The sequence below is a fragment of the Amphibalanus amphitrite genome, unplaced genomic scaffold, assembly GCF_019059575.1.
Source record: "Amphibalanus amphitrite isolate SeventyFive unplaced genomic scaffold, NRLGWU_Aamphi_draft 000021F_arrow, whole genome shotgun sequence".
Classification (NCBI taxonomy): Eukaryota; Metazoa; Arthropoda; class Thecostraca; order Balanomorpha; family Balanidae; genus Amphibalanus; species Amphibalanus amphitrite.
Genome location: NW_024881517.1, coordinates 21077 through 42200, shown reverse-complemented (window position 1 = coordinate 42200; position 21124 = coordinate 21077).

The following is a 21124-nucleotide window of genomic DNA, read 5'->3' as shown; positions in this document are numbered from 1 at the left end:
CCGGTTAATTGCACATTGGAAAGATCCGCCGAATTTAAAGAGCGGGTCAGGTCACCAGAAGATGAACGTGGAACATATCTTTTTACACAGCTGAAACAAATTCAGAAGGGCCCGTTATATCAACACGGATAAATGGGCATATACTTCCAATGAAGTGTCAACTAGAGATGAAATCGTTGCGCTGCAGAAAAAAAAATCGCCCAACCCCAGAAAGCAACACGTTGATTGTAAATTGGAAGGGCCCGCTTTTCACGGAATGGATCGAGAACTGGAGATGAAATCGTTGTGCTGCCGAAAATCGCCCAACCCCAGAGCTGCAACATGTCACTTGTAAATTTGGAAGGACCTGCTGTTTACCGAATGGATCAAGTTACCAGAAGATGAACGTAAAACCCAGCGAGTGGCCGCATTCCGGACTTCTCGAAATTATCCACTTCAGAAGCCGGAACGAATAGCCACGCTAACAGTTTTCCGTTTAAACCAGCAAAAATAAAACATCTGTGAGAGATGAACATCCAGGGAGCTTGACCATGCGTCAAATTGAAGATGAGGCAAATATTGGATTTCGCCATGCCGAGACACGAAAGAACAGCAATTTTCTCATCAGGGAATCTGGAGCGGTTTCTGAAGAGAAGGCCAAAACAAGCAAAGATGAGAAGTGAAGACAAATTTAAAATCAATCCGAGCTGAAGTAAAATTAACGGATTACAGCACAAGAAAAACCCGATAAAGAATGGGAAGACCACAGATACAGCAATACTGTCAGGTCATCCGCCTACAAAACCAAGCAAACGCCTCCAGAAAGGGATTTGCAATTGCAACTTTCGTGAAATGGAACAAGAAATTTGTATAACTAAGGCCAGAATCAAGCGAAGGAAATTCACAAAGAACAGAATATCTGAGCACAAGGCCCCTCGAAATCGCGAGAAGCCAGCAAAATGGCGTCGGTGAAAGGCGAAAGATCGAGAGAAAGGACGGAAAGCATAAAAGGGGGGGGGAGAGACGGCGCTCCCTCTCACTGCTCCTCCGGACGTCACTCGAAAACAGTGCTCCTCCGGGCGTCACCACGCAGCCGAGATCCAGTCAGCGCTACACTTCGCAGCAGCCTCTTCGGCGACCATCGGTTGCAAGTGAGTCTGAAGCGGACACATCAGAACGCATCCTGGCCCCCTTCACCATGTAACCACGCCTTATGATTCATATTCACCCCTAGCCGCCAGTCACAATTATGATACTTGTTGGTCTTTCCGTTTGTGCGGGTGCCACCCCGGGTATGGTCCAACCCTTTGTAGACATTCACCGGTCGGGGGAGGGGGTTCGTTTAGAAAGTCAACATCGCCCACCCGGTATAGATCATACTGCGGCGCGATAACGGCGAGGCTCGATGAACTGCATCGATCCGGGGTTGTAAATACGTTAGGTTAAGAGAAAGCGTGCCCTACGGGCTATACCGTAGATCTGTCCGGCGAGAAACGTTTCTTCGCTTGCGAGGTGAACCCGTCCGGCTTGTCAGGCCCGGCAGAGTATGTGTACAGTAAATTTGCGCGTCAGGGTGACATTTTTCCATTGGGTCATTAATTATGTGCGTGGCACCTGAAGTGTGCTTAATCCAGCCCCCAACCAGTTGGGCAGGGCTAGATTGTCGGCCTGGGCGGTTTCATTCGATACAAAAGGGTCAGTAAGTTTTGAGTTGCGGGATAGATTTTTGTCACTGATTTTTGGGGCTTGCTCCGCCCCCACCAAGTTGTGTGGTTTACTGGCTAAAGAGTCGTTTTAATTTTTTCCGTTGCCAATTTTTTTTTCTTTCCATCTGCCGTTTATTGCCAGCTTCTTTTCTTGACGTTTGATTGAATATATCTTGGAAAAGTGCTCATATCTGTTGGGGATATTAGGGAGGGAATGGTGAACGAGCAGACCAAGCGAGAGCGTTTTGGCCGTCGATACTTGGAAAACCAAGCGAAACATCACCCTTCACACTGCTCTCACCCGTGAGCATGCCGTTTCTTCGCGGAACACAAACGCTGGAAAAACCCACACGCAGTGTCACACCGATTTGTTGTTGTCCTTGTGACCGTCGTTAAAGCTCTGATTCGTCATAATGAGAGTGAAATAGATATTTGCCTCGGTGTTACTTTTACACTGTTCATGATGGGTCACAGTTACCCTAAATTAGTGTGTTGTTTTTAAGTTAACGTAAGTACATTAAAATCTATGTCTGATCGCGTTCTCTTACGGTTGTACAAGGATAGGTAGGGCCCACTCTCGCTTAACATGGGCTGGGCGGAGTCAGCCGGCACGGCCGTCAGTGATTGGCTCAGTATTTGGGCGGTGCCGCGTAAGGGACGGGCCCAGCTACACTAATCTCGGAGAGCGCGGGAGTGACCAGGCTGACCCCGAAGCACCTGAACTGATTCCACATCCTCGTCGTCTGGCCAACTCGCGGCCGAGTTAATATCCTGCCTTAAGACAATGCAGCGCTCGAACGGGAGCTGTTTGATTGTCGCCCGGTCAGAACGGACCGGGTTATGATCCTGCCTTAAGACACTACAGCGCTCGAACGGGAGCTGTTGATTGTCGCCGGGTCAGAACGGACCGGGTTACTATCCTGCCTTAAGACACTGCAGCGCTCGAACGGGAGCTGTTTGATTATCGTCCGGTCAGAACGGACCGGGTTATGATCCTGCCTTAAGACACTGCAGCGCTCGAACGGGAGTTGTTTGATTGTCGCCCGGTCAGAACGGACCGGGTTATGATCCTGCCTTAAGACACTGCAGCGCTCGAACGGGAGCTGTTTGATTGTCGCCGGGTCAGAACGGACCGGGTTATTATTATCCTGCCTTAAGACACTGCAGCGCTCGAACGGGAGCTGTTTGATTGTCGTCCGGTCAGAACGGACCGGGTTATGATCCTGCCTTAAGACACTGCAGCGCTCGAACGGGAGCTGTGTGATTGTCGCCCGGTCAGAACGGACCGGGTTATGATCCTGCCTTAAGACACTGCAGCGCTCGAACGGGAGCTGTTTGATTGTCGCCGGGTCAGAACGGACCGGGTTATTATCCTGCCTTAAGACACTGCAGCGCTCGAACGGGAGCTGTTTGTTGTCGTCCGGTCAGAACGGACCGGGTTATGATCCTGTCTTAAGACAATGCAGCGCTCGAACGGGAGCTGTTTGATTGTCACCCTGTCAGAACGGACCGGGCTGTTATCCTGCCTTAAGACACTGCAGCGCTTGAACGGGAGCTGTTTGATTGTCGCCCGGTCAGAACGGACCGGGTTATTATCCTGCCTTAAGACACTGCGGCGCTCGAACGGGAGCTGTTTGTTGTCGTCCGGTCAGAACGGACCGGGTTATGATCCTGCCTTAAGACAATGCAGCGCTCGAACGGGAGCTGTTTGATTGTCGTCCGGTCAGAACGGACCGGGTTATTATCCTGCCTTAAGACACTGCAGCGCTCGAACGGGAGCTGTTTGATTGTCGCCCGGTCAGAACGGACCGGGTTATTACCCTGCCTTAAGACAATGCAGCGCTCGAACGGGAGCTGTTTGATTGTCGTCCGGTCAGAACGGACCGGGTTATTATCCTGCCTTAGACAACGCAGCGCTCGCACGGGAGCTGTTCGATTGTCGCCTGGTCAGCACTGACCGGGTTATCATCCGTCCACATTTTCCAGCCCATAATAATCTCAGCACAAGGAATGCTTGCCGCTCCGCCTGGTCCGTACGGGTCGACGACTCAAATAGGGGGGGGGGGGGGCGGGGACTCCGCCCGGTAGCCCGGCCGGTGGGGCCGAGCGGCGCAATTAACCCGGGGGAGGGACGCTTGGGCGGCCCGCCGCCCTGTCATGCGAGTGAACGCTTATGCCATCTAGGGAGTGAATCAGAAACGATAAGCCGAGCCCTCCTCGGTTACCGGCGTGACACGCGACCGTAGTGCCGTCTGCAGGACAGACACGACACTTTCAAGGGGGCCGAGCCGACCACGATTACGCTCAGACACTGACAGGTAGAGAATATGTATGTGAGATGCCTGATCGACGTTAAGACAAGCCGACAGGGTTAATAGTCAAGTAACATAACTTACAGAGTCTTCTACTCCCGGTTTCGCTCCATGATAGGCAGAAGGTATCATTTAGAGAATCATTTAGACAAGGGGATGCTGAATTTAAGTATTGATTTCGCAGCCGGCAATAAATTCACATCTAGGACATTAAAGATACGGACAGGTTTTGCATAGCTAATAATTGGTGATATCTTCAATTGAGCACGACCCGATCAACAACTAATTAGACCGCTCTTGGCCACAAGGATCTCAGTAATAGAACACTTGTTTAGAACTGATCACCGTCAACCCGGCTTGTGTAGATGACCTATGGCCTCAGTGTAACGTGATGATGGAAAGTCACTGAAACAGAAGCCGGTTTTGCTAACACTTAGAGTTTGCAATTACGAGAATTAGCTCGAGTCTAAGGGAAAGACTGGCCATCAACTTATATTTGGGTTTCGCGAAACCTCCGTGCATAAATTTGAGTTTCACAGTAAACAAGGATAGTTTTTTCATGATTTACCTATCACCCGGCACCTTAAGGCATTCGACAGTTCTCGGCCGTGAATCGTTTTGCGGGCTAATCTCCTGGCGAGACCTACCAGCTATGTAACATTGCTAGAGCGTCATTAATTTTTTTTTTTGGGAAATCGTCGATATGAAAACGAGACGTAAATTGGGAAAATATGTAAACTCGATAATGTGCTATTGATTGAATAAAACCAGTTTTATTGTATTCAGGTTTATTGTTAAACTTTGCGTACCGGAGTTGCCGTAAAAGTGAAGTCCAGTGAAATTGAAATCAACGTAGTAGGCAAAGGTGCTTATCAATTGTTAAGTGCAAACGCTTGCAATTATCACTATTTTCCAGGCCAAAGCCTTTAGCGGAGGGACTTTATAAGCCCCGCTACGGTTCTATCTTTTGAATCAGCGTTCCCTCGATCGTTAGGATTTTGCTACGATGAATATTGGGGATGTAATTGCAACTCATTAAAGTCAATTAGCAGCAATTTCGGCATAAGGTTGGTGATCCTTGTTTTGTGTGGCTTCGGTAATTTCGTGATTAGGCATTTCATTCGGTATCGGCATGATAATTATGGTTTCGTAGTGTGACGATTATGGTTTTGTTGTGGACAGCACTGATAGATATCTATCGGGCTGGAGGGCGTTCCATTCGTAACAAAGGGCCTTCACTCGTGGCATTCAACAGGAGGGGCCGTGCGCGGTAAAGCACCACTGACTCTGATTACACCTCCACTGCCAGTCTTGTTCTGACTTGATTCCCACGCTCTCTCCTCTCTCCCTCTCTCTCTCTCTCTCTCTCTCTCTCTCTATTTCTCTCTCTCTCCTTCGTTATCTCTCTTCCTCTCTCTCTCTCTCTCTCCCTCTCTCTCTCTCTCTGTCTCTCTCTCTATCTCTCTCTCTCTCTCTCTGTCTCTCTCTCTCTCTCTCTGTCTCTGTCCTCTCTCTCTCTCTCTCTCTCTCTCTCTCTCTCTCTCTCTCTCTATATATATATATCTCTCTCTTTAACCGTTACGACGAACACGCAGCTACACATACAGGAACTCAGACGGGAACGGGAGGCACGTTTTGAAGGCTGGAGGATTCACGATTCGCCCACCGCGTATGCACGTTAGTCTCGCACATACCACCAGGAACGTGGGATTAGAAACGAGACCCCAGTAATGACATAAATGAAACATATGACATAATAGGACGTGTTGAGCCCGGGTGAAAAGAGAGGAAGGAGCATGCGACCACGCCCCTGCGCGTTAAGTTCTGCCGGCAAGGACGCATCATTGGGGAGAAGGGACCTGAAAAACGTCCAAGTCTAGTTACATGGGAGTAGACGGGAACGGGACACTAAGACACCTAGGAGCACGCAGTAAAGCGCGAACATACGCTTGTGACCGGAGGGCGGCACTGTAAGACGCGATATACGCTGGTAGTCGGGGAGACGCTGTAAGACGCGATATACGCTGGTCGTCGGGGAGACACCGTAAGACGCGATACGCTGGTGGTCGGGGAGCATTAGCGTCGCCACGGGGGGGCAAGCGGGGCAGCTTGCCCCCCCCCAACCTCGGACCGGGCACCTCCTGAGATCGATACAGATCCGATGAGATTTAGGGGTCGGCAAAAAATGGGGGTACCTTTCTGAGAATGCCTGTGAGGTCAGACTCGGTTGGAGCGTGTCGTTCAAACCAGAGTCGGAGTCACAGTCGCCAAAATCTTAAACACTCCGACTCCAGACTCGGAAATGTCAATACTGTGATTCATTCCCTGTTCCTAGTTGGTTCACTATTACATTTTATAGCTGATTTTCATAAGTTTTGGAGTGCTGACACATAGTTTTCGTTCAAAGCGCGACACGAAATCTTCGGGGCCTTTCTCAACTCTCGTCAAATGTCTGCGACAGGCTAAGTACCGTTCAAGTGTCGCAGGGCTCATGAGCTTGCTTTTCACACAGACTCCTGAGGAGCTCCACGGAGCTCTAAGAAGCTTTTAGAGGGCCCAAACCGGCCTCTGAGAGTCCCACTGGTGTCCATGTTCTCTGAGGGCCAATACAGGAACCTTTGAGGACCTTATATATACTTAGGCCTCTGAAGGGCCACACAAATCTTTGAGGATGCCTCAGAAAATTTCTGAGAACCAACTGGCCTCTGATAGTCCAGCTGAACTTTTGAGGCGACAGACCTTGCTAACCCCAAGCCGGCATCTGAGGGGTCACAACTCACGTGTCCCTCTGAGGGCCGAAACACATGTTTCTTTGTCTTTACGTAAGGTCCTTAGGGATTCGGAACAGACTCCGATGGTTCACACTGTTATCCAAGGGCTCCAGGCTCACCCTGGGCCTAGTCTCTTAGCGCCCGCCACCCACACTGGCTTCTGCGAGGGCCCATCTTGGGCTCGGAATGCCCTAACCCTATTAGTGGCAGGGGGGGGGGGGCTGTTTACGACCCCCCTTGATATCTCGAGATCTAACGGGCCGATTTTCAAAATTCAAACGGCATTCGATTTCGCTCAACGTGATCTACATTTCTAAAAAATAAAAATTAAAAATGTCAATAGGGGGGGTGGTGGTAGAGGGGGGTAAAAACGGGCAAATTGCAGATACATTTTAGACTGTTTATCACGGCCAGGTTTCTGAACCAATCTTAACGCAACTTTTGCCGATCGATAGAGAATGAACCAGGAATTCACATGGATCCTAAAAATATGCATTTTCAAAAATCATAGGCGGATACAGATCATTGAGATTTGGGGTACACAAAAAGTATAGTAAATAAGGTTTTTGTTGGTACTGTTTCTAAAAAGGGTGGTAATGGTCTTGTTATGTTACAATTTTCTTATGAGAGAACGACTACAATTGTTTTGGTCATGCATAGGCGGTGTCAGGGCACCTATGTTGGGAGGTAAAACATAACCCCCTTTTTGGACGCCTGGATCCGCCTATTATAGCAAAAACGTGTCAAAAGAGGATGCACAATAACCGTATATGTTATCACATGATACCTTTCATTCACTGTTCGTAAAACTGGTGCAGCATCGTAATCTTCGCCCAAATGACTCGCTTCACGAATAGGACCCCCCAATTCCCAGTGCTCTGGAGCCGCCCCTGGTAAAGTTATGAACTTGAAATTTTCAGGGAATGTGCCCAATTTATTTTTAGGAAAAGTCAGAAAATTTCAGCATCGTAGCTTCAGCGGTTTCGGAGATATTCCCGAAAAACCTGAGGGGTGGATGAAAACAACCCCCTGCCACTAATAGGGTTAAAGCACCACATACACGTAAAAATTTGGGGTGACCCACGCCGATCTCCGGGATCCTAAGCAGGCTTCTGAGAGTCTACATTGACCCTGAGTGGCCTGAAATGGTCCGAAAGTCCCAAGCCTATCTCTAAGGGATCCCTTGCCGCTATCTCGTGCGTAACTTTTGGTTCCGTTAAACATGTTTTGGTCGCGTTTGCAGCGCTTCCCTTCACACGAAAAACGAGAAACTTTTTTTTTGTTCACACTCGAGTGAACAAAACACTTCCTCTCACTGGAGCAAAAATGAATTACTTCCGATTCACACTTCCGACATTCATTCTCCGCCGAATGCCCAACATCAGCTACAATCGGCGGCTGGAATAAGCCCTATGCATTTCATGTAAAACCTCTTCATGCATGTGTGAATGGAGGTTTTAGCAGGGTGATCCGATTAAATGGAGCGTTTTTCACCTTTTTCTGGGTGATGATCATGAGCGACGAGCGTCTGCACAGGGGCCCTCTGCAGTGCGTCGGCAATTGCAGCAACTGTAATTCTACCGGTCGTTTTAGTCCAGAAATTTCAAAATTTCGATTTTTTTGTTTAATAAAATTACATGTCATAGCTAGAAGGAAAACTCTGTCACCATCGGATTCCTCGCACCATTGCGCGTCGAATGATATGGAAAACGAGTGAGTAACGGCCGGGGAAAGGCAAGATTTAACACAAAAATTGATTTTGCCCCCCCAACCGAAAATGTCTGGCGACGCCTATGTCGGGGAGACACCGTAAGACGCGATATACGCTGGCGGTCGGGGAGACGCCGTAAGACGCGATACGCTGGTGGTCGGGGAGACACCGTAAGACGCGAACATAGGTCCCTCACTGGTACTTACACCTCGATAGGTTCGGGAATAACTCCAGTAGAGTTCGGGTAAAATTTAAATATAGGAAGGGCCTGTGTCAAGCTCGGACGTATCCATCACTGGCAGGGTGGATGCCATCGGCAGAGCGGCAGAGAATGTTATATGCGATACAATGGTAACCCAGTGACCGCAGTTAGTCGATGAACGGATCCACGTCGCGGTGAGTCGGGTAATTTGGGGGACATTGTGCATTTGTTTATTTTGGTAGGCTGCGACGGCAGTTTAATACGAGGTGCCTCGGAAAGTTACGCCGTAAGACGCTAGTCCCGGTTCCAGGACGGTACGCGCCGTAAGCCGCGAATACGCAATAAAGCGGTGCCAGCCGTAATAAGGCGCGAAATATACGCTGTAAGTCGTCACTTAGTCGTTATAGGGCAAGGACGCTGTAAGGAGCGAGTTATACGCCGTAAATCGTCGGGAGATGCAGTAAGACGCGAGATAATACGTAGTAAGACGTGCTTTGTGATCCCAAATGTAGACCATCGATGAGTAGAAAGGGCCCATTAGGCGGAACGTGTAGAGTTAATTGATGTGTTTCGATTAACTCCGATAGGCAGAGTGGAAGTTCAAAGGTTCCAAGGGTACTCCAGAGCCGAGGTAATTTAGGACGTGGGATCGACTGCAGGGATAGGAAAAGGGGGAGGGAAGCGAGACGTCGCAGTTTGGTAATACGGACAAGTTTGAGTCAGATGAGTGAAAGTGTGTGAGACTGGATGAGTGTCTGCGGGAGCAATTGCGCCTAGGTTAATCAGTTCGACCTCCTAGCATCCTTCTATTATCCCCAGGGATGGACCATACCCGAGGGGCCCAGAACAAACGCTTAACTGCCCCCCTGTGTTTTTTTGTGGCGGTGAAACCCAATGATGCAGTGCCTGTGTGTTCGCCAAAGATTGACTTGCCTCAAAATGGCCTCGCTAAATGCACTCCTCACCGAGGGCGGACGGCAGAGATCAAAGTCCGCACAGAGCCGACCCGCACAAGGGCAACAGACCACAGAGCCCCGGACGAACAAGGAGAGAGGCCCCCCTACAGACTGGCGCCCAACGTGGGGCCAAGTCAAGTCGATGGCATCACATAAACCCGGCAGAACGGCGCGTGCTCACGAACCCAAAGAAGAAGAATCACAAGCTTACTGAGAGGATCAGGCCAGCCAGCCGCAGTGACGCTCAGGTTTCTTCCACAGAGATGGAGCGATACCGCGTGCTGGGATCTGTCGACAGCTACGATGGACAACAAAACCTAGACGAATGGATCCAGATGCTAACAAGAGCGGCCGAATTTGCGGGATGGAATGAAGAACAGACACTCAAGGCGGCAATGTTCCGGCTTCGCGGAGAGGCCGGAGAACATGCCGAACAACTGCGGGATGAAGGAAAAATTAACACCTGGAAAGAACTACAAACAGTATTAAAGGAACGTTTCATCACATCCGGCAAAGAGCAGTGGCACCAATATCTTTTAAACACGGGAACTCAGGGCACCAAGACTGTCCAAGAGTGGGCCCAGACAGTGAGAAAACTTTCCCTTCTGGCGCTCGGACCCGAGATGCAGGAAATCAAGATGGAAGGAGAAGATGGCGAAGAAAATCAAGATGAGCAACTGAGACAGGAAACAGCCGCCAAAAGGGAAGCTCGCAAGAAACTTTTGGACTACATGAGAAAATCTAACTTCATTCGCGGACTCAAAAGTAGCTTGCGACAAATGGTCTGGAGAAAGAAATGTAAAACGTTTGATGAAGCAGTACAAGCAGCCGCCGAGGAAGAAGCTGTGGAGGCGAGTCATCGAGAGGAAGAAGTTCTAAGCTGCTACAAACGCGATATCCCAAGCTTCACGAGTCAAGGGCTAATGGAACAGCTAGTGGCTGCCCTAGAAATTCACGACGCTAAGAAAAAGAAAGAGGACACCGACGAAGAAACTACCAAAACAGCTCGAGGAGGACTCAAGAAAGAAACAGCAAAGAAACAAAGCCAGAAATCCCTACCTCGCAACCAGCGCCGACCGATCGACGGGGACTCCAAGGATGAAGACGAAGAGGAGGACGAAGAGGAGGAAGAGGAATACGAGAGACGACCGCGCCGGAGGGGATACCAACAAGGAGGGACACGATCTCGCTGGAACGGACGAGGCAGGACGGCGGAAGGCTATCAGCAGTACGACGACCAACTACCGCTGCCCCGAGCACCCCGCAGAGCGACGCCCGTCCGCCAGTGGACCCGCCGTGAGAGGAACGACGAAGCGGTTGGAAATGGAGCACGGCCCCGAGAATATGACTCACGAGTGATCTGCTTTTACTGCAATGAAGCTGGACACATCAAGAGATTCTGTCCCCACAATCCAGAGCGGCAGTCGGGAAACGAGTACCGCCGGCTGCGCTGAAGCGGCAGCCGGCGCAACTGATGCTGCGACGCCCTTACAGAACTCCGCAAAATAGTGGTGTTCGAGGTTACGCCACGTCCTACCAGATCGAGACCAGAAAGCAAACAGAAGTCAGCCAGGTACGCGCTAGGCCGACACCGGATACTCTCGAAGCCACCGGAGCAAGACGACTGAGGACGTGTACATGCCGAATTCAAATCGAAGGCACAGACGCCTTTGTGCTCCTCGACACAGGTTCCATGGTCACCATCGTCAATGCAGAACTTCTGGAGTTCAAGCACGGCATCACAAGACCCCCAGGCGAGACCACCAACGTCATCCTGAAATCTGCTTCAGGACATCAAATACCGGTCGCGTACGAAGTCACCCTCAGCTTCACATTTGGAAAAATCACGACAAAACACCCGGCTCTCGTATGCAGAGACATCCTTCAAGACGCTATCATTGGCTTTGACTACATTCAACGACACGGGGTGGCCATCGACGCAGTAAGACAGTTCGTCCAGCTGCCAAGATCCGAGCAAATACCCCTGCAAAATGCCGATCACGTGGTCGACGAATGCCTCTCCGGCTGGTGTGTGAGCAGGAACCCGCCTGAAAAACACCCGGGACACTACCCAAGATCGAGCGAGGAGAGAGAGGGATGCCCGCGGGCGACTGGAAGAGGTAGCGAGAGACCGGAACAGCTCGACGAAAAGCAGGAAGGGAAGGAACAGACGGCGATCAACGAAACCAAACTACACCCAGTCGAAACGTCAATGCAAGTGGGCAAGGACAAGCTACACTGCCCGACTCAGACAGAAGAGCGGGGACAGGCGAGTGGAGATCAACCACCAACCGCCGTCGTGTCCGACAATGACTGCCAGGATTGGAGGAACACAAACCGCACCGGACCCAGCATGAACCAAACAAACACCGCCCAAACACCACCGAAGGGCAGTCCAGACAGACACCGAGAAACAGAAACAACAGAACGGAGAGGAGACGAGGAGAACCAGATCGACGCAAACGAAGAGTCACCGGCCTCGGAGACCGACCCCATACAACCACCACCAGACAGCAGTGGAAACCAACACCAAGAACAAGAAACAGGGGAACAGATCGAAGAAGATGGAAAACGTCTCCACCAAAACGAAGGAGCGCCGGCTTCAGCAACCAACACCGCCCAACCACCACCAAAGGGCAATCCAGACCGACACCGAGAAACAGAAACACCAGAACGGAGGGAAGACGAGGAGGACCGGATCGACGCCAACGAAGAAGCGCCGACCTCGGTGACCGACCCCAACCAACCACCGCCCGAAGGCAGCCCAGACCGACGGCCAGAACAGGGAACAGCGGAACAGAAGGAAAGGAAGGTAAACCAGATCTACCAACAAGAAGGAGCGCCGGTTTCAGGAACGGACACCACCGACCAAGACGCAAACAGCACCGGCGAGGCTCCGCCAACCAGTTACCCAATCAACATCGGAGCGGCTTCTCCGGAGGAGAAGAGTCAGCTGTTGGAACTGGTGGAGGAGTACTCCGAGTGCTTCGCCTGGAACGGGGAGCTGGGAAACTGCGACCTCCTCCAACATCGGATTGAACTAACCAGCGACGAGCCTGTGCGGAGACCAGCCTACAAGGTGGCTCAAGTCGATCGGGACATCATAGAAAAAGAGGTGCGTGAGATGCTGGAAAAAGGCGTGATTGAGCCATCTGTGTCACCCTACGCGGCCGGAGTGGTCCTTGTACCGAAGAAATCTGGAGAGACACGATTCTGTGTGGACTACCGGGGCCTAAACAAGATCACGAAGGCAGATAACTACCCCATGCCCCTCACGCGCAGCGAAATCTTCAACACCCTCGGGGAAGCGAAGATTTTCAGCTGCCTTGACTGCCAACAAGGCTACTGGCAGGTAACCATCGCTGAAGAAGACCGTCACAAGACAGCATTCAGGTGTTTTCTGGGCTTGTACCATTACATTCGCATGCCCTTTGGATTAAAAACGAGTCCTTCGACCTACCAGCGTCTCATGTCGCACATCCTCTCCGGATACACTGGAAAGTTTGCCCATTGTTTTATCGATGACATCATCTGTTATTCGAAAACCTTTGAGGAGCACCTGGAACATCTCAAACTCATCTTTACAAGACTGAAGGACGCAGGGATCAAACTGAAACCCTCCAAATGCGTGCTGGCCAAAGAGGAGGTGAAGTACCTGGGCCACATCATATCTCCAGGGGAGATAAGGCCGGACCCCGACAACATCACCAAAATCCGTGACCTGCCGGCACCCAACACCGTCAAGCAAGTGCGGTCCTTCCTCGGGATGGCGTCGTACTATCGGACCTTTCTGCCGGACTTCAGCAGAAGAGCGCAACCTCTCACTGAGCTCACCAAAAAGCGTGCAACGTTCCACTGGGGTCAGAAAGAGGAGGAGGCCTTCGAAGACCTCAAAACGGCGCTCACTCAAGAACCGGTGTTGACCCTACCAGATTTCACCACGCCCTTCATCTTGATGACGGACGGGAGCTCCACAGGACTGGGGGCGATTCTGGGCCAGCAGTTCGACGGCGAAGCAAAGGAGAGGGTCATCGCGTATGCCTCGAGACGAACAACCAAGCTGGAGGAGAACTACTCGGCGTGCGAACTGGAGTGCGTGGCCCTCGTATGGGCAGTGCAGCACTTTAGGGACTTCATCCTGGGCCGCCGGGTAGAAGTGGTCACCGACCACTGGGCTCTAAAGTGGCTGCTAGACCTACGCAATCCGAACCCGAGACTTCAGAGATGGCGAATGGCCCTGCAAGAATTCGACATCAACATCACTCACAAGCCCGGAAACCAGCACCGGAACGCGGACTTCTTGTCGCGCATATACGAGGATGACAGCCAGCCGGAAGCCCGTCGAGAGGAGGTCAGCAACAAAAAGGACCCCGACAGAGATCAAACTCACGTGTCAACCATCGAAGCCAGCTCGGAACAGCCCCCTCAACTCCAGGGAGGGAGCTACAAAGCCGTTTCCCCAGGAGATGGGCGGAGGCAGCTGGCCGATTTACAGAAAAGGGACCCGGACTGCAAGGAACTGAGGCGAGCGCTGGAGCAAGGACTCGAATTGCCTACGTGGGCAAGGAGACACCAGTTTAAGGTCAGCGATGATGACATTCTGGAAAGAGTGAACACCGAGCGAGCAGGGGATGACCTCAGACAGATCGTTCTCCCTCAGTGCTTAGTGAAAGCCGCAGTGCAGGACGCACACGCCGGTCACTTGAAGACAGGGAAGACATTGGGAAATCTTCGACGCAGCTTCTTTTTCAAAAAGATGTACACGATCTGCTCAGAATTCATCAAACGCTGTCCGACCTGTCAGCTCAAAGATCGAGGCCGGCTGGTGAAGGCTCCGCTAGGAGACATGCCAAAGCCACTGGGTGCCTGGCACACAGTAGCCGTGGACGTCATGGGACCGCTTCCTCAAACGAGATCGGGGAAAAAGTACATCATCGTAGTGACGGACTACCTGACGCGCTTCGTCCTGGCGATCGCCACCAAGGATCAAACCGCTCAGACCACCGCCAACGCCCTCATGGAGAAATTCTTAGAGTACGGACTGCCTTCGAGACTTATCACCGACAACGGACCGAACTTTCGATCGAAACTCATCGAAGAAATGTGCCGGCTGCTCCGCACAGCCCACCTGTTCACCACTCCGTACCACCCGCAGTTTGACGGCCTGTGCGAACGATTCAATCGCACGCTGGCGTCGATGCTGCGGGGGTTTGTGGCCGCACACCAGCGCGACTGGGACACCTACCTCCCTTTCGTCATGCACGCCTATCGGGCAGCGACGCAAGCCAGCACCAACGAAGCCCCATTTTTTCTCATGTTCGGGCGGCCGTGTCGTGAACCCCTCAATGTGTGGCTCAGCCCTCCACGAGAGGACTACCCGGACCCCCACGCCGAGGTACAAGCCACAAGATCAGCGACTGTCATCAAACTACACACAGCATTCAAGATGGTGCAAGAGCACCTCGAAAGGGCCCACGACCAGCAAAAGAAGAACCATGACAGAAACAGCAAGGACAGACACTTTGAAGTGGGCGATGAGGTCCTTCTCCTAGACGAAAGAGTAGGAGAGGGACAAACCAAGAAGCTGCACGCTCCATGGAGACCTGGCTACCGCGTCGTCGAAAAGGTGGGACCACTCAACTACATGGTCGAACACCCGAACCACCGAGGGAGACTTCTGAGGGTGCACGTAAATCGTCTAAAGGAACAGCGAGCCGAGTTTGTGTGGCCAAATGAACCGCTACCGGCGTTTTAGAAGGACCCCACCGAACAAGCTCACCCACCTCAGGACCACCTGGAGACCTGGCTACAGAACGAAAGACGGAAGTATCAGGCACAAGGACAGGCCCAAAGGATGTGCTCTGAGGCCTCCAGCGAAACAGACGACAACTCGGGAGCACCATCCCCACCGCCCGGGCCCTCAGTCACCAGGAGGTCGCTAGTGCCCCCGCAGGAAGCCGAACCAACCCTTCACCGCTCACCCAAGACGAGCGAGTTGCTACTGTAAAGCCCGCGCCTGTAGGAATAGGTTTTCCTGGTCGACGGGCGCCGCGTCGGAACGCGAGGCTGGCTTTCACCTCGGGCGGGCTGACCGTTCCGACTCCCGCCTCGAGCTGGGTTATAACGCGTGAGCGCCGGCCGATCGGGGCTCTCGCGTGCTGGCTTCGCTCGAGGTAGGTGTCCCGCTGACCCGAAGGTTGGGGCTTTGTGCTCACCCCGCCTTCCTAGCTAGGCTAGGAGCAAGGTAACGTAAAATGTAGATTGCGCGTCGTTAGGGTATGCTAGGATAGTATGCGCGTTTCTGCGATGTAGTAGCTTTTCCCGTAGTCGATCAATAACTTACTCAAGCAGTCTTGTTTTACTATTTTGGCCTTATTCGGGTATTATGTAAATAATAACGGAGCAGAAATCTTTATCTTGTTTGGCAGAGAGAGACATTCGAGACGAGAGACGAAAGACGGAGATAATGAATGAGTCACGGAGTTTAAACATTTAACGTAACATAAATGTAATATTACGTTCCTTGCAATTAAGACGGTGTATTGCACACCGCAACCCACGAGGGCTCGCGACCCACCGTGCGGCAAAGGTGTTGCATTCCCTGACCACCGGAGGCTAAAGAAAAGTAAAGATAATAGTTGGACCACCACGGCTGGGTGGCAGACGGCTGTTGGAGGATTGCACGGGTGTCGGCGGTAGCGCAGCCGCCGGCATCACGAGTACATTACATAAAAATGGTGCATCGACCGCCGGGAATCGCTGTTACGTGTGCACATTGCTCAAGTCGGCAGTGACCCTTCTTCCGATATGGAGAAGCCCGTAAGTCTCGACCGAGCAGGCTAGTTTGCGTGCACAATCATGTCAGTCGGTGTGACCCTTGTTCAGCCGCTATATAAGTCTTAAACTGCGTTAGTTGGTTGGAGAAGCCCGTAAATCCGCGACCCAGACACCTGTTGTTTGGGCGCATGTTGTGCAAGTCGGCAGCGATCCCTTCTCTTGATATAGAGAAGCCCATAAGTCTCGACCGAACTAGCTTGTCTTGCGTGCGCTTTGTGCTGTAGTCGGTGTGACCCTTGTCCGACCGCTATATAAGTCTTAAACTGCATTAGTCGGTTAGAGAAGCCCGTAAATCTCGACCGAACAGCCCCAGTTGATGTGCCGATTTAATTTGCTCACTCCGTGAAATATTCATTACTCAGGGACAATCGAGCGAGCCAGCCACCAAAAATTCATTAGGAAAATTTTTGTTGACGACTGCAATAATAAGACATCGGTGAGAGGAAATATCTGACCGATGAACGGCGAACCGTATGATTAATTGAATGTTGTGCAAGTGATGAAATTGAAATGTTTACGTCACGGATAAAGGCCTGTCCTGACGAGAACTTCAATTTATTATTATGGCTGAAAACCAGTGCTATATTTGAAATGCTAGAGACCTTTTGATCTACTCATACTCACTGATGATTTTCGCGTTTTTCGAAACCTATAAGTGGACAAATCAATCTTTGCTAAAGACATGTAATTGTAAAGCCTTACCAAATCGTATTTATATGATCGTGATCATAGTTGATTTCCTCGTTAAGTATAACCTAAGGTTTGCTTATATGTTGCAGAAACATCGTACAAAATACGCTGAGTTTTATTGTATGGGGTACCTATTCAACAAAATCGTTTGAACATTGATGGGCCGACAAACCTATTACCTATGTAAAAATATTATATTCTTGCTGGGCATCAAAGTTTAAAGTTTTATGGTGCATTAAGTACAAATGCTCGAAATCCTTTTGTCGTGCTCGCCAGTGACCTTCGTTTTTTTTCATAACTTATAGTTGTCACTACCGACCTAACTGGAGGTCGTTAAAATGGTCAAACTTTGTCATCTCGTCAATAACGTTATCTAGACAGCGGTAATAATGATGCTGTGTGTGCGCGAGTAGGCATGAGAAATTTAGGAAGACGGCGCTGATTACTTTCACTATCACGGAACTCGAAGGGTCATATTGCTGCTGATGTTCTATTCTCCCGCAGGGTTGGCTAATTGTCATCGGAGACGGCCCACGGCAACGATACGGGACTCTTCTACACCTGCAGGTATTCACTCCGGTCGCTCTTGATCAACACCGAGTGAGTACCGCGTTGGATGTTAAGAGTCGTGTGTCGTGACGTAGTTGTCTCACTTCACCATTGTAATTGGCAATGCCTCCCCCGGGCGCCTCACCAATTTCACCCTCCGATAAACCAGGGGGGCAGGAGAACCCGACTGCCCCACTGCGTCCAGAGGGAGATGAATCTGACTATACATATGAGTATGGACCCTATTATGGGGCCGATCAGGCCGGCGGGAACGTTACGCCTCGCTCTGGGCTGTTACGACCCAGACCTCCTCCGCCGCCTCTACCCGGACGACTGACCGGGTCGGGATTGCCGCCGCAGGCCACTCGCTTAGGGGTCAGTGGTATCGGCGCCGCATCCCGTAGTCCCTACCAAGGACAAATGTTTACGGGCCGAGGTCAAGCGGATCGCGACCCTTACGTGTCACCACCGGCTCGGGGACCAAAAAACCTCGGTGCCCTCCGGGAGGTGGTTGTGTACGACCCTGATCGAGAGGAGCGAGGAGGCGTCACGGTTCGTGACTTTCTGGAGTCAGCTGCAGGTGCCGCCACGCTGGGCAATTTGGATGGCGGCGACCTTATGCAGGTCATGCCTATGCGCCTGCAAGGCTCGGCCAAAGCCTTTTACCGGACCTTCTTGGAAGGAAAAGGGCTGAGTACGACCTCCCCGGCGCTAGGCGCGCATTGGGAGGAATTCCGGCTTGCCCTGCGAGAACGTTTCCAGAGGTCGGCTGACTCCCTAACCACGCTCATGGATCTGGTTAATTGCCATCAAGGTGAAAAGGAAGGTGTGCGAGCCTACGCTCAACGCGTAAAGGGAATGGCAATTAAACTCTGGCCTTCCCTTGTACATTCTTCCGAGCCGACCAGTCAGGAGGTGGCCGATTCCCTGGTCTACCAACATTTCCAGAAGGGACTCCGCCAGCACCTTCTGGAGTACCTCAATCTGAAGGACATTAAAAATATGGAGCAGGCAGTGATCGAATTAGCTCGAAAAGAGTCGTTCGACCAAGCCCAAAGAGAGAGGTATGGTGGCCAGGTGAATATGATTACCAGCGGAAGCGACAGCACGGAGGCGATGGGCCAGTTACAAAAACAGATGGCCGAGTTGAAAACCACAGTCTCGGCCTACATGGCTGAAACAACGGAACTGGTGCGGGACCAAATGGCCGCCGCCGCTCCCTACAGCGCAAATCAGCCGTTTTGGGCTGATTTCCCTATGGGGGATGATTACAACCTTGCCGCGACAGCTGGCGTGGCTGATGGAAATGGTCCTGATTATCCGGTTCCTGACTGGAGTGCCGCCGTTGCAGAGGGACATTATGAGATGGTGAACGCAGTCGGATTTCATCCCCGACTACCTCAGTACCCAATTGTGCGGCCTCCAATGCCACCCGGACAGGCGCAACTTGGACCTCGTGGGGGGTGCAACTATTGTGGTGGTCCCCATATGTGGCGCCACTGCCAGAAGCTGGCATATGATCAGGCCTTCGCTCCGGGGGTCCCGTACCAGGCCCGCTTCCCGCGGTCCGGAGCGTCAGCAGGCCACCCCGCCAGACCTACCCGCCCCACCGGGGCGTTTCCCCCACGAATGATGTGGAGAGGCCCGCCTCCGATGAGCACCGTGCGCCCGGGCAATGAAAGGGGACCGTTTCCGTCAAATGCTGGAATGCCCGCTTTAAACGGCCAGCACCGGCTTTGAAGCCGCTCGCCAAGACGGTGTCTGACCCTTCCAGAGCGGAGTCATTTTCCGGCCCTGATCAGGAGATGTCAATAAATCATATAATGCTAAGAAAAGCAGACTTGCCTCATATCCCTGTACAAATTCTAGGACAAAATCTGACCGCCCTTGTTGATTCAGGCTCAGCGGCAACACTCATTTCGAGCACTGCCTGGAGCCAGATGATACATAAACCGACTTTGCGACCATCGACTAAAATTCAGCTCCGATCAGTCACCGGTAACTTGCTCCCGGACCTGGGAGAAGCGGACATGCCTATTAAAATTGGAAATCAAACTACCTCGGCGAAAGTTCATGTTATTACCGGAATCCCGTTTCCGTGTATTTTGGGCATTGATTTTATTAGGGAGGCAAATCTTATTTTACGAGCAGCCGACAACTGCGTACAAGTGGGAGAGGAAAAGGTGCCCTTCACGTCACGTTGCGGGGGCTACAATGGCCCGAGGGCCGTGATGACAACTCAGGCAGTAACTATCCAACCCTTCCAAGGTGTCATTTTAACTGTTAAATCGGATCTTCTAAAAACAGGACGACAAATTGTCGAATTCACTCCGTTGGATCCTTCCAATACGACGTACCCCTTTCTAAGAGTGGGTGACCTCATCGGGGAAACCAGCGAGGCTGGATATATCCAAATCCAACTCTGCAATCCAACCGACCAGACTGTCGAACTGCCGACAGGATATGTGCTCGGTACCACCACGCACGTTGAGGGATGCGTCGCGACGGTGGATTTCGGCCAACTATCACCTTCAGGGGCCGAAACACCAACAAGGGAGAAAGCTGCGAGCGCCGATGCCCTGCGGGCAGGAGAGAGGACGAGCCGTCCTAGATGGGCGGGGCGCTGGGACAGCCGAGACGCATTCCTCCAAAACTTCGATCTTAAACATCTGCCGGAGGAATTGCGAAAGCGGGTCGAGACGCTTCTGTGTGACTACGAGAGCATATTCGCATCACACGATTTCGACCTGGGCCAGATCCCCATTGCGACCCACACCATAAAAATCCAGCCTGACTCTGAACCAGTGTATTGTCGGCCTTATCGATGTTCTGAATTTGAGAGGGAGGAGCTGCGCCGTCAGCTGGAGCTCATGCTAAAACATGAACTAATTGAGCCGGCATATGAGGGCTATCGATCTCCCGTTTTGTTGGTGAAAAAGGCCGGTGCAACATCAAAATCAGATCAATATCGTCTAGTGCAATCATTTGTAAAGTTAAATGCCGTCACAGAACCAATTCGGTATCCCTTGCCAAACATGCATCAGATTCTTGAAGATTTGGGGCGCCATAGAGGATGGTTTTCCTCCATGGACATGACAAAATCCTTTTGGCAACTTAGAATCCGACCCGAATGCGCAAAGTACGCCTCGTTCACCACTGAATTGGGAGACTTTACACCGAAGGTGGTCCTCATGGGGCTAAAGGGAGCATCAGAAACATTGCAAAGAGTTGTTGATCAGATATACAGTCCCGTGCTGGCCACGGGCAAAGTACGCTGCTATTTGGACGATCTCATCTGTGCCACCCCGAATGAGTCTGAGCACCTGGAAGTGCTTGAAAGGGTATTCCAATTGGCTCAACAATATGGCGTGAAATACAAGCCGAGCAAAACCAACCTACTTCGCAATTCCA